We start from the raw sequence: 12,610 nt of genomic DNA, 5'->3' as shown, positions 1-12,610 counted from the left end.
TAAGACAATACTAGGTAATATATACAGACATAGAGGTAAGAGAACCCTGCTCGCAAGCTTACAATCTTATGTTTTTTTTACTCTACTTATTTCTACATTGTTAATAAGAAAATAAAAATAATAACATAGAAAAGCCATATAAAAATATTCAGCACAAAAAACATGCATCTACCTTTGCACAAGCCCCAAGCTGAGACCAACCTTGACACCCCCTCCAGCCAGCTGCCCCACTGATAATTCTAATGACACATGCTTTATGTATTTTAAAGTAGTTTAGCTTATTGTTACACAGTTTATCACACACTCTCAAATTTTTGACCTAGGCGGTAGAGACTTGTAATATAATCTAATGTATGTTATTCATTCTAGGTCTTCTATGATCAGGTTTCTTGATTTTTACTTTCATGTCCCTGAGACAGGTATGTATTTCATGACTTCCTTATTTGTATTCAATACAGGTTAGGAAAAATCATTACAATAAGTTATAGAGATCCTTTTACTGGAGGAGGTGAATGCAGAGTACTCATCCAATTACATCTTTATACCAAATAAAAGAACACAAAAATACACTCTGTTTTCCTTTGTGTGCAGTACGTATTCAATCACTAGGGATAGTGGGCTGTGAATTTAAACACAGGAACCACAAGACTGGAGTCATTTGTTGCTCATCTTCTTTTACATCTATTATTGTTATGGATCAGTCAGTAAAATTTGTCCTGCTGGTTCTGTTGGGGGTCATTGCATTGGCTCTCTCCCAAGAGCTAGAAAGACAAGACACAGGTAAATATACGTTTGTATATACTTGCTGTGATTGTAATATACAATTGAATTTGTGACATAGCTATGTTATTACATGCTAGCTATGATTGGTTACTGATAAGGTGTCTCTTTAAAAGACAAGAAAAATAGATTATTTCAATTTTGACAATGATTATTGATGCAAATTACTGTAGTTCAAATTCTGTTTTCTATGTATTCAGTGTCATTACACTGTAGAGGAAATTCATTGTAACTTTGCATAGCAAGATTACACAGAAGAATTTAGAATGAAACAGATCACTTTTTACTGGCATTAGTGGAATGCTTGTTTGATGTTTGTTTTACCCTTTGATTGATATGTCAATCAGTAGCTAAAGCAGCTTCACGGGTATGAACTAAGCCCATATATATTATTATATAATTGAGGACTAACTAAGAAATCCATTCAAGGAAGTAAACCTGCGATCTGAGTTTCTATGTGTACTCATAGTTCTGGGGGTCATATGATTGTGCCAAATATCCAAGTGTTCAAACCAAATGTGCTCCATGTCCAGTGAAATGAAGAAACAACAAAGGATTTGGATTAATTGTGCTAAATCTGTCTTCATTTATTCACTCACATTCTGCAAAACATTATTTTTATTATGCCAGCATATACTTGAAACTAATGACTACTTAAATACATGGATTGGTTTTCCTAAGGTGCTGAAACAGAGAGAAAACCAGGAGGATGCTCAGAACAAGTGTCGGAAGATACTGCTCCCCCTCTGTGCTCTGACCTTTGTGCAGATAAAGACAATTGTACAGTGCAAAATTGTGTCACTGACTTCAATTGTGAAGGAAGCCTAAAATGCTGTAAGACCAGATGTGGAACTGAATGTCTCCCACCAGTCTTTAGTAAGTGTTTATCTGTGAATTACTATGTTTCTTCTGTGTGGAGGAGCTATCAATAATCATACATCTACTTATAAGAATATGATGACTGTATGATAGTACTAAAAAAGATTCACAATTATCAATTTTAACACATGTAAAAGCATTTGGATTTTAGCTTAATTTAACTTCCAAGTAACATTGTTAGTTAGCTTTTCAACTTATATATGGACCCAGGCTTGTAACATGCACTCACTGGATTCAATAGAAACATTTGGGGGTGTGTAGGGCGTAACTACCTGCTCCAGTAGCCCCTAGTCTGCTCTTCTGGGATATGTGCATGGACTGATGTATGCGCAGTGAAGCAACATTTAGGGCTACATTTACTAAAGGGCTGTTTGGTGAAACCGCCAGTTATCGGCGATATTTCCTGCGGTTTTGAAACTGCTGGATTTACTAAAGCCCTTTTTCAAAACCACCACTTTACAAATCATCATCCTGATTTTAACAATGATGAGCATACAAACCACTGGATTTACTAAGCTGGGGTTTGCAAAACCGCCACAAAACCGCCATCCAAATGGCCAAAATAAAATATGTGATTGTGAGTGGCGAGATTGATCAAACTGCTGCTGTTTGAGCTATTTTGCCATTCAGAACATAAGAGAAAGCAACAGTGACATTTAAATTATTTGGGCAATTATTTATTAAGGGGCAAAATTAATTTAATATTAACTTATGGGGGAATATTTTTTTTTTTTTGTTAAGGGGACACTATTATAGCATTTGTTTTAAACATGTTTTATTAGGGAGTTTTTCAGCATTTTTATAGTATACAGATTAAGTTGCATTGATCATTCAGCAAACAGGAAATTACCAAGAAACACAGAGAGAATGCTTGAGATATGCCCACATCGGTAGGTCTACCATATTCTATTAATTACTTCAGGTATCACAGGGGGATCAGATTGTTTCCAGCTCGCTGCTATCGCACATTTGGCGGCTTTGAGTATATGGCTCACAAGCGCCATCATATATTTGATTGCCCAAATAATTTAAATGTCAATGGTGCTTTCTCTCATGTTCTGATAGCTAGAAACAAAATGTTTCTAGCTATCAAGCCATTCAGAAGCAGGTTTTAAAACTGCTGGCGGTTTGGAGAAAACTTCTGGCGGTTTAGCTTTTTCAATCTGCTACACATCGCCATCCCATTTAAATCACAGCCTCAAACCGCTCTATAGTAAATGCGGCAGTTTGGACTACTAAACCGCCACCAAAATTTGATTCTCAGTAAATCTAGCGCCTGGACTTTCAGTTCTGGAACTGGAAGCCCAAAGAGGGTTTCTTCACTATATATGCTCTGGCCCATGTGTCTACTAAGAAGAGAAGAGCATCTGGAGCAGATGGATCAGCATTGCAGGACTCCCCCATCACCGCCAGGTCCCATAGCTGTCACATGTGCTGCTGTAGCTGACGTTTCACCACTGTATAAACATTTTTCTGTCCCTCTATTTTCCTGAATTACATTACTGATATTTTGGAGTAAAACTGATGATTTTATTGTGTATTAGTTTGCACAGTTAGTTAGGAATATCATCATTAATCACAGTTGGCCGTTCATGTATAAACATATTCGTGATGAGTCTACTTGAGGAAACATGTCTTGAATAGACAGAATTGAGCACTATATTAAAGTGCTGTATACCTAAAACAAAAACATTCTACTACACAAAACCACATAAAAGTGTATAATGTAAACGTAATGGCTGTTTAACTTGTATTGTTTACCTGCCTGATCATTTTTTTACTGTGTTTATTCAATAGGAAATCCATGTCAAGATAAGTCTGATTGCCCTTGGCCATTGAAGTGCTGCAATGGTGCATGTGACAGCGACTGCTTCTATCAGCCTAAAAAACAGTTTGATAACTAACAGGATATCCCTTTCTATAGGTACAGTATAATAAATATTTCAAACAATAGCATAACACCTAGAGAGTATAAACACATATATATGCATGCCTGCTGTGATACACAAAGAGTTTGCAGATCTGAATGTATTTTCACACACAAAACTAAAGCTGGCCACATATGTTGATCCTGCTACTCATCCTAAGTACAGGGCAACAGGGTTTTTGCTCAATTTGACAACACCTGTGGTTAGCCAACTCTACAACATGCAACCATTTGGCACTTGGGCAAGACTGACAGCTCCATTCCAATTTACATTTGGGCCTGATAGCAGTAGTGTAGGAGGCAGTTCTTGAACCTAATTCATGTTCAGACACAACTTGATTCATGCTCATGATCTTAAAAAAGAGCACGGAACTTGAACGTCTTTCCGACCATATTCATATCCAAGCGTATCTCAAGATGCGTTGTGATTTAAATCTGGGTGCAAGAACGCTCTGCCTAAACAGTACTTGGCTAATAAAAAGAGACAGAACAGATTAGATACAATATAGGAGCGCCCCAATTAAATTACACCCCTCTTCTTTCTTTCTTCTTGCAATAAAATACTACATCTGGAGACGTAATACTCCTAATTTCAAGCTGACAAGTATTCAATGATTGCAGAATGCAAGTTTGATTGAAAAAAGATCAATTGGAATTTCAGTTACAGAAAAACAGCATTCAAAATAGATTTAAATTAGTCATAAAGCATAATAATAATAATTATAATAATAATAAGCAATGTGTCTTCTTAATAAACTTCTATTGCATGTGCATATGCTTTTCTTAATATGCTGATACTATTTTATACATTAAGTAACTGATTGCTTGACAAGATTGTGTTTTATAAAACTACTCATTGCTGTTTAATGTTTTCTTCTTTTGTTGTGCTTTTAGTTCCAGAAAATGAAAGCAAAATTGTGATGACTCACAGCAAGCCTTTTCTTTCACGGATGAACTCTCTTCATAGCTTAGAAATATATCAGTATAAATTAGAATAAATTGTATTTAAATAGTGTGTTGTTATTGTTATTTTAAACCTCGTATGCAAACTACATTGTAATCCCTCTACAGGTATGTCCTAGTGGTGTGATACATTGATTGAATGTTCCCTTAGCATTGACATGGCAGTGCTTCAACCTGGATGTATCTCTTTAGGTCTTACAATAGGTCTTAAGACTTAATCCACCAGTGATTATCTTGGTACAACCACTTCATGCCCTTATCACAGCTGATGAAAAGGAAACAAATGGGTATAAGCCAATGAAGCACATTTATTACAAGAAGAGAAAAGATAAGGGGAGAAGCAATGGGACAGATAGTCAGGTTTCAGTCTGAATACCAATTCTGCGTGAAGTGAAAGGTAATTGAATTTAAATATAAACTGACACAGAATGATAAGTAACAATAGCATTAAATTTGTACAACAATGATACAATGACAGACTATGATGGATACTAATAAACACCTAGGGGGTATATTTACTAAGCTGCGGGTTTGAAAAAATGGGGATGTTGCCTATAGCAACCAATCAGATTCTAGCTTTCATTTATTTAGTACCTTTTACAAAATGACAGCTAGAATCTGATAGGTTGCTATAGGCAACATCCCCACTTTTTCAAACCCGCAGCTTAGTAAATCTAGCCCCTAATGTACAATAAATCAATTTCTAAAGCTTTGCACTTAGAACTCTCAATAACACACAATAGTTCTCAGTCTCTTCCACATTCTCCTCTGGTTAACGAGTATGGGGTGTGTCTCCATCTGGGAGTTTTATCGCTCTATCTAATAACTACTGCAGTAGCGCTCTGTCATGATATTATGGGATTAAGAATGGGAAATAACATTCAAATGGTAACTCTATATACAGATGGCCTACTTCTCATCATGACCAACCCATGTTTATCCCTGATCTGTTTAAGGAAATTGAGACTTAGCACAGCCTCTCAAGCCTCAAAGTGAATGTGTAAACATCAAAAAGATCTAAACCTGCTCATTCTACTTGGGAAGCTGCAAAGCATAAAGGTAAACTTTAATTTAAAATAAGCCATCCAGAAACCACTTACTACTCTTCAACAAAGTTTCCCAAAACATTATTCATTGGTGTTTAGCACATCTCTGGTCACATTGTATGGAGTAGTTAAGATGAACATACTTCTGATTTACCTTTTCCAAGCACTACCAATTTAAAAACCAACCCTTAAATATCTCCAAACTTACACTCTGAGCTACCCATGTGTAATAACATATTTCCACCCATATGCAGAGCCATACACATCTTGAAATCATCGGCCTCCACATCTGCAGCATAGGCATCTGGTTTATGACTAGTCATCATCATCAGCGAGTATTTGCACTTACCCTATAGCAGGTGCAAAAGATACCCCTACTAACAGGTGTATATGCGTGTTTCTGCAGGTCTGCATTGAACAACATTAGGACACCCGTTGCTTCTCCCATACCACCTCTCCAGGTGAAGGTGGGTGTAAGTGCGAGTCTGCATAATTACATATGCGTGCATCCACTTTCTGGGCATGCTCTGAGCGATTTCATGCAAGATATGCCATGCAAACTGGCTTACATCACATTCTGGATTAGCTCCTGTGTTGCGACTCCTACCCTCCGACTTGTTGGATTGTGACCCAGAAAGAACAGTGCACCTTGGATAAGGCAAAACAAAAAGATTGCTTGCTTCACCCCACACTTATCCCCACACTCTGCACTTAGTACATTGCACTGCTTAAAAGGTCACTGTCAATACCTGCGTCTCCTCTCACCCTAATAAAATACACAGTTTGTTGAAAAAAAATAAGCATCTGCAAATATTGTAATAATTTACCAATCGACAGCTACTGGGACACTAAAGACCTTTCACGATATTCTTGAGAACCTCCAGAGTGATAATATGACCTCATGGAACTACGACAACTACGACAAGATGTTTAAAACCTGACATGGCTGCCCGTTGTCCTCCAATCTTTGACCTGGTGATTGAACCACTTGTGCCAGATCTAATCCCAACATCCAGGGAGTGCAGGTGGTGAACACCAACTCCGAGATCTCCCTATTTACGGATGACATCCTGCTGTCATCGTTCAGCTGTGACTCCCCTTATCCAACCTCTGCAAGGTATATTGAGCTATATCTGGCTACAAAATAAATGATTCAAAATAAATGATTCAAAATCAGAATGTCACGCTGTAGGCCTATGAAGGCTGAAGATAACTAGACACTAACCGGTATTAGCGCAACTGGTCAAACAGGCGCGGAGTCTAACGTACCCCATGTGTTCACCAGGGACCCCCGCATGGAGGTTTGGACTTCGCAGCAGAGAGCACGCAGGTCGCGGTCCTATTAGCCAGTTACCAGTGTAGCGTAGAGAGGTCAGACGGTTCCGGGTCACAGCAATCAGGTATATAGGTACAAAAGGGAAATCCAGTAGAGTAGTCGCTAAGCCGAAGTCACGGTACAGAATGGGTCACACAGAGAAAGAGGATGGTCGCCAAGCCGGGTCACAACGATAAACAGGAAGCAGGATACTCAGGGAAAAACGAGGGAGTGTGGAAGCCAGGAACACTGGTGGTGAACCTGTTACTCTGGCACCCTAATGGCGCCAGAGGCAGGTTTAAATAGAATCCAGACTGAGGTGATTGGTGGAGAGCGGAGGCGGCAGTGGAAACAGAAGCAGCGTCCCGTTGCCAACGGGACTGAGACCAGGGTGCATGCGTCCGCTATCCGGAAGTCTGCGGCAGCCGACGGAGAGTTTAGACGTCCGTTCCCCGTCTGACAGGGAATCAGCGGGGACGGCGTCTGACACAGAAGTCCAGACTTCTCCATGTCTCCCCTCAGAATGCAGAATACCTCAAACCAAAATTTAATTTTTAGTGGCAATCCAAACAAATAAAATTCATAGAGGGATTACCTCACATCCCAAGAAAACTTAATCCAACACTTCTCAAAATTATTGGCAGATTTGACCTTCCTGTAGCCTTCTAGTCATGTCCTGGCTTGGCAAGATCATAGCTGTCAAAGTGAATATTATCCCTAAATGGATTTATCTTTTCACACTCTCTTGGTGACTGTTCCCCTCTCCCTGATAAAAAATGTGCAGAATGTCCTCATTTTTTTCATCTGGAACAATTGCCCCCAAGACTCTCAGCCTACTATCATCCCGAAAAAACCTGCACTTTTCCCAAGTGGCTGCATCCCCCGCAGCCACATCCTTCTGGCTAGACATAGAGGGCCCGACTCATTAAAGAAAGTGAAGCAAAAAAGGAGTAAATTGGCACCTTGGCAAAACCATATTGCAATGCCTGGGGTGCAAATTAGTTTATTATTTTGCACATAAGGAAAATACTGGCTGTTTTTTCTTGTAGGACACAAATAATTGATAGCTTTATTTTTACACTGACATTTAAAGTTGATCTAGGACATGACATATCCCAGCTGTAAATCTGTCCCCACATTTTAAATTTACCTCCTCCTACAATGCAACATGGTTTTCCAAGGTGAAAAGTTACTCATTTTGTTGCTCTACTTTCCTTAATGAATCAGGCAGAGTCTGGCTTCCTGGAAAGGCCTGACCTAGCGCCCCTGTGGTGCTTACTTACATATAGAGCAAAGATGACTGGTTTTCAAAATACTCCTGCTGAAATTCTCAACTAAACTCTGGACTCATATTCACTGTAACTGAAGATCGCCTCCCCTGTCTCTCACATGACTCCTATCTTAGGTAACTGCTTTTCCGCCAGGGGCATCTATGGACAGGTTATGTAACTGGCTCCAAGGCTCCAACTTCTGTAGGCAGACATATTGGCTATCCCTTGCTATCCCTTGGTGACCTTCAACAGAGGTCACTCTCTAACATCCTAAGTCTATTTGAATATCTTCAAATACAACATTTCTACTTCCAGCCCATACTCTTTTAGAACCTCACCAAATTTTAATGCATTAGCACCACCCTACATGCAAATGAAAGGTATTCCAAATTGACGACATTCTGCTCAACAATACCCTACCTGTGTAGAACTATTATGAGGAGGATTAGGAGAGGGACCTTGGCCCCCCTTCTGGGGCAAAATCCAAGCATTCTTGAGCAGCTTACGTGAGGCCCTGGTTGCAAGTTGCCCATAGATATTTCTTCTATGTTACCCCCCTATTCTGAAAATACCCATCAGATAATAAGACCCCTTGATTTGTTTCATGGGGTTTTCACCTATAGCATCTCTCCTACTTATAGAATACTATATGTTAACACATATTCAGTTGCTCCAGAACTTCACCCATAGTATTAATAACTTCAGGGTATTTGAGATAATGGACGTGATAGAGTTGGAGTCCAGCAAGGCACAGTTTAGAAACAGTGGTAAGACAGAAAATCTGCATTACCCTGGAAACAACGCCAAAATACTGACAGGCAATTTCCAAGAGCAAGGTCAGTAAGGCAATGGTCAGAGGTTGGCAGAGGTCCAGGCAGAAGTTGAGGGCAGACGGTGATCAAAGGTAGAATCCAAATAACAGGCTAAGTTCAAAAGGATCAATATAAAAGAAAAAGAAAAAAGAAAGAAAAATTATGTCATATCGCACAAGTGAGGAGCCACTGCCCAAAGTGGTATTATTACAGTAAGAATATCCTATTAATATTAACCGTATGGGGTGCAACCTATCATTGAAAATTCAGATTTAATAGAATCAAAAGCCGAGAAAGATTGAGAAGGTGCACTGTGACTCTCAAAATAGATCTGTAAATATGTCATGGAACCAAACTAAAATATAACTTTTATTGGTAGATTAAAACCAGCGAAGTATATAGGAAATATACTATAAAAACAATGTGAATTAAAAGTAGCTGTATGCCACTGAATATATATGTGAGGAGGAGCACGGGGAGAGACTGCAATACAGAGGATACACGGGCACCTTGATCCACAATGACATGCACAATATAGTAATGACTGAACAGCACTGTAATAATACAAAGTCACAGAAACTATCCGGGCAAAAGATAAAACAGTCAATGATGGCAATAGTCTCAGCGGATAGTAAACTCCAGAGGAGAACAACTCAGTCCAGCAAGATATGCAATACAACAGCACAGTCAATGAGAAGTATGCATACCGTGGTTCAGGAGCAGGCTGTCAGACAGGAGTGCAGAGATACCTGAACGGCTGGAGGCCGGCAGGATGCGAAGTCCCTGGAGGGTGAAGCGGTAATCAAGTAGGTGCAGCGCACAGGTAGGTAGACCAGCAGGGAAAGCAACAAATACTCAGGAAGCAGTAGTATGGAGAACTGGACTCCTGGAGGACCCTGAAGAGTAGCGATGGTCTAGCCGAGATGAAAGCAGTGAGGCGTAGATCCGATGCAGACTGGCGAGTAGACACCGGCAGGAACACTGAGAAGCACGGAGAGCGGATCAGCTGCTGCAGACACAAGTAGAACTGAGGAGTAGCAGCCAGCAGGACTCTACAGGTACACGGAGGTAGCGGGTAGAAATCAGCAGGTGCAGTCACGATGAAACACGGGAGAGTAGAGCTGAGCTGGAACAGTTGAGCACGGAGAGCAGCGGATAGGAATCAGCTGTTGCAGTCTCGAGGAAACACAGGAGAGTTGAGGTGAGCTGAAGACTGTAGTGCACGGAGGCAGCGGATAGGAATCAGCTAAACAGTCACGATGAAACACAGGAGAGTTGAGGTGAGCTGAAGACTGTAGTGCACGGAGGCAGCGGATAGGAATCAGCTAAACAGTCACGATGAAACACAGGAGGGTTGAAGTGGTCTGGAAACCACAGGAGAGTTGAAGTGGTCTGGAAACCACAGGAATCAGCAGCGCTGAATACAAGAGGAAACACAGGAACACCTTCAGAGGCTCATGGGGAATGAGACTCCAAGATCAGGCAACGAGGTATGGAACTCAGGTGCTTTAAATAGTGAGTGTTGCCTGATCAGCCAATTAACTAAAAGGAACAGGTACTGAAGGTTTGAAAGGGCTGCGCATGCGCAGACCCTCAGGATGGTGGACGGCCACGGTTCCTAAACACACGGGAAGAAGCACTCACAGTCTGGTGAGTGACAAGGACACTGCAGATACACGGAGGCAGCGGATAGGAATCAGCTGGTGCAGTCACGATGAAACACGGGAGAGTTGAGGTGAGCAGGATACTGTAGATACACGGAGGCAGCGGATAGGAATCAGCTGGTGCAGTCACGATGAAACACGGGAGAGTTGAAGTGAACTGGAAACTGTAGTAGCTCAGAGGCAGCGGATAGGAATCAGCTGGTGCAGTCACGATGAAACACAGAAGAGTTGATGTGAACTGGAAACTGTAGTAGCACAGAGGCAGCGGATAGGAATCAGCTGGTAGCAGACACGATGAAACACAGGAGAGTTGAAGTGGTCTGGAAACCACAAACGAACAACAGGAATCAGCAGGAGCTGAATACACGAGGAAACACAGGAACACCTTCAGAGGCTCATGGGGAATGAGACTCCAAGATCAGGCAACGAGGTATTGACCTCAGGTGCTTTAAATAGGGAGTGTTGCCTGATCAGCCAATTAACTAAAAGGAACATGTACTGAAGGTTTGAAAGGGCTGCACATGCGCAGACCCTCAGGATGGTGGACGGCCACGGTTCCTAAACACACGAGAAGTAGCACTCACAGTCCGGTGAGTGACATCACCACACTGAGTCAGACTGATCTATTACAGCACAGGTGATAGCAAGAGAGGGTTTAATAAACTCCTAGGGAGCTAATAATATTTAGACACTCCCGTAGTATAATTAGACCCCCACACTTGGGCTAATAAAAAAAAGTTAAGCACCTGCTGCTGCTTTGTTACCACCTAAACGACGGAAAACTAGTAAAATAGAATAGTGACTCCGGTTGTTGTTACTAGGCAACCAGCGGGGTGAGTGGCGGCACCACAGCCAAATCTAACACCTCCCAGGACCTTATTAAATTTTCTAAGAAACTAGCCTCACATATCTTACCCGTGGCTCAAAGCTTAAGAGCGGGAAGAACCATTTTTTTGGGCAGATAGTGAATGAAGTTGCTGAGAAGCTTACTTGCTTCACACAACAGGTGCTCTTGTTACATTTCACATTCTTTAGAAACATTTACTCAAAGTTGCTAAATTGACAATACTGTAGATATAGAAAATACCACCTCTCCAAGTATTACATACCGATTTACTAAGATTGACTAAATTGTTGATATGGAAAAAAACTCCATTGACTTAACAGAACAGTGGGTCATTTGGCCTTCATGAATCATTTACAAGAACTAAGGGGGCTATAACCATATGATGAGTTCAAGCATCCCGTTTTCTGAGTAAATGAAACTAATGTTTTATTTTCTTCCTCCCCTCTTAGAGACTGAAGGTGGTTTATGCTGCATTAACTGAGGCATGGTAGCCCAGTCTGGGTTGGGTATGCTACACCGACTAACATATAAATGACAAGGAGTAGATAGATAAAACACATGGACATTTAGACTAGTTAATTTAAAGCTGCAATGGGTGGACCCGGCTTCTAAACATAACCCTATCCCTACTCCTAAACCTAACCCTAACTGGTAATCCTAACCCTAATCCTAAATGTTAGCCTTACCCTAACCCTAAAATGAAATAGTGTATTTTGCATTGCAGCTTTAAATTAAGAAATGTTACAGTGGCTTTGTTCTCTGACATAAAACTAATGTGCCTGCATACTGGATGTTCGGAATTTATAGCAGTGGAACTCTCATCAGTCTGTGTTAATATAAGTGGAGATTTAAAGCATGTCGCTGTTTTACTTACCGGTGTTTATTTGTCTATCTACTCCTTGTCAGTTATATGTTAGTTGGAATTACGAGTATCACCGGCCCAGTCTAAGTTAGAATTCATAAGCTCAATGCCATAACTTATTAACTACTAATCAATACAATATCCAGACCTCTCTCCCAAACTTTGTCCATAATAATTCCCTGGGTTGTTTTATTCTTCTTCTCTAACAACTCATTCCCGTTATTTTCCCTCTTTTGCCTTTCCA

At 40.6% G+C, this 12,610-nt stretch overlaps 1 long non-coding RNA gene across 1 annotated transcript; it reads left to right on the top strand.

Moving 5' to 3' along the window:
- Positions 1–705: 705 nt before the first annotated feature.
- LOC142160237 (uncharacterized) lies at positions 706–4,598 on the top strand. Its single transcript, XR_012693110.1, has 4 exons — positions 706–780; positions 1,462–1,656; positions 3,457–3,583; positions 4,481–4,598. It is a non-coding gene; the product is annotated as an uncharacterized LOC142160237 (long non-coding RNA).
- The last annotated feature ends 8,012 nt before the right edge of the window (positions 4,599–12,610 follow it).

Source organism: Mixophyes fleayi, chromosome 6 (genome assembly GCF_038048845.1).
Source record: "Mixophyes fleayi isolate aMixFle1 chromosome 6, aMixFle1.hap1, whole genome shotgun sequence".
NCBI lineage: Eukaryota > Metazoa > Chordata > Amphibia > Anura > Limnodynastidae > Mixophyes > Mixophyes fleayi.
Note: the sequence above shows the minus strand (reverse complement) of the source record. Positions and strands in the feature narration are given on the sequence as shown.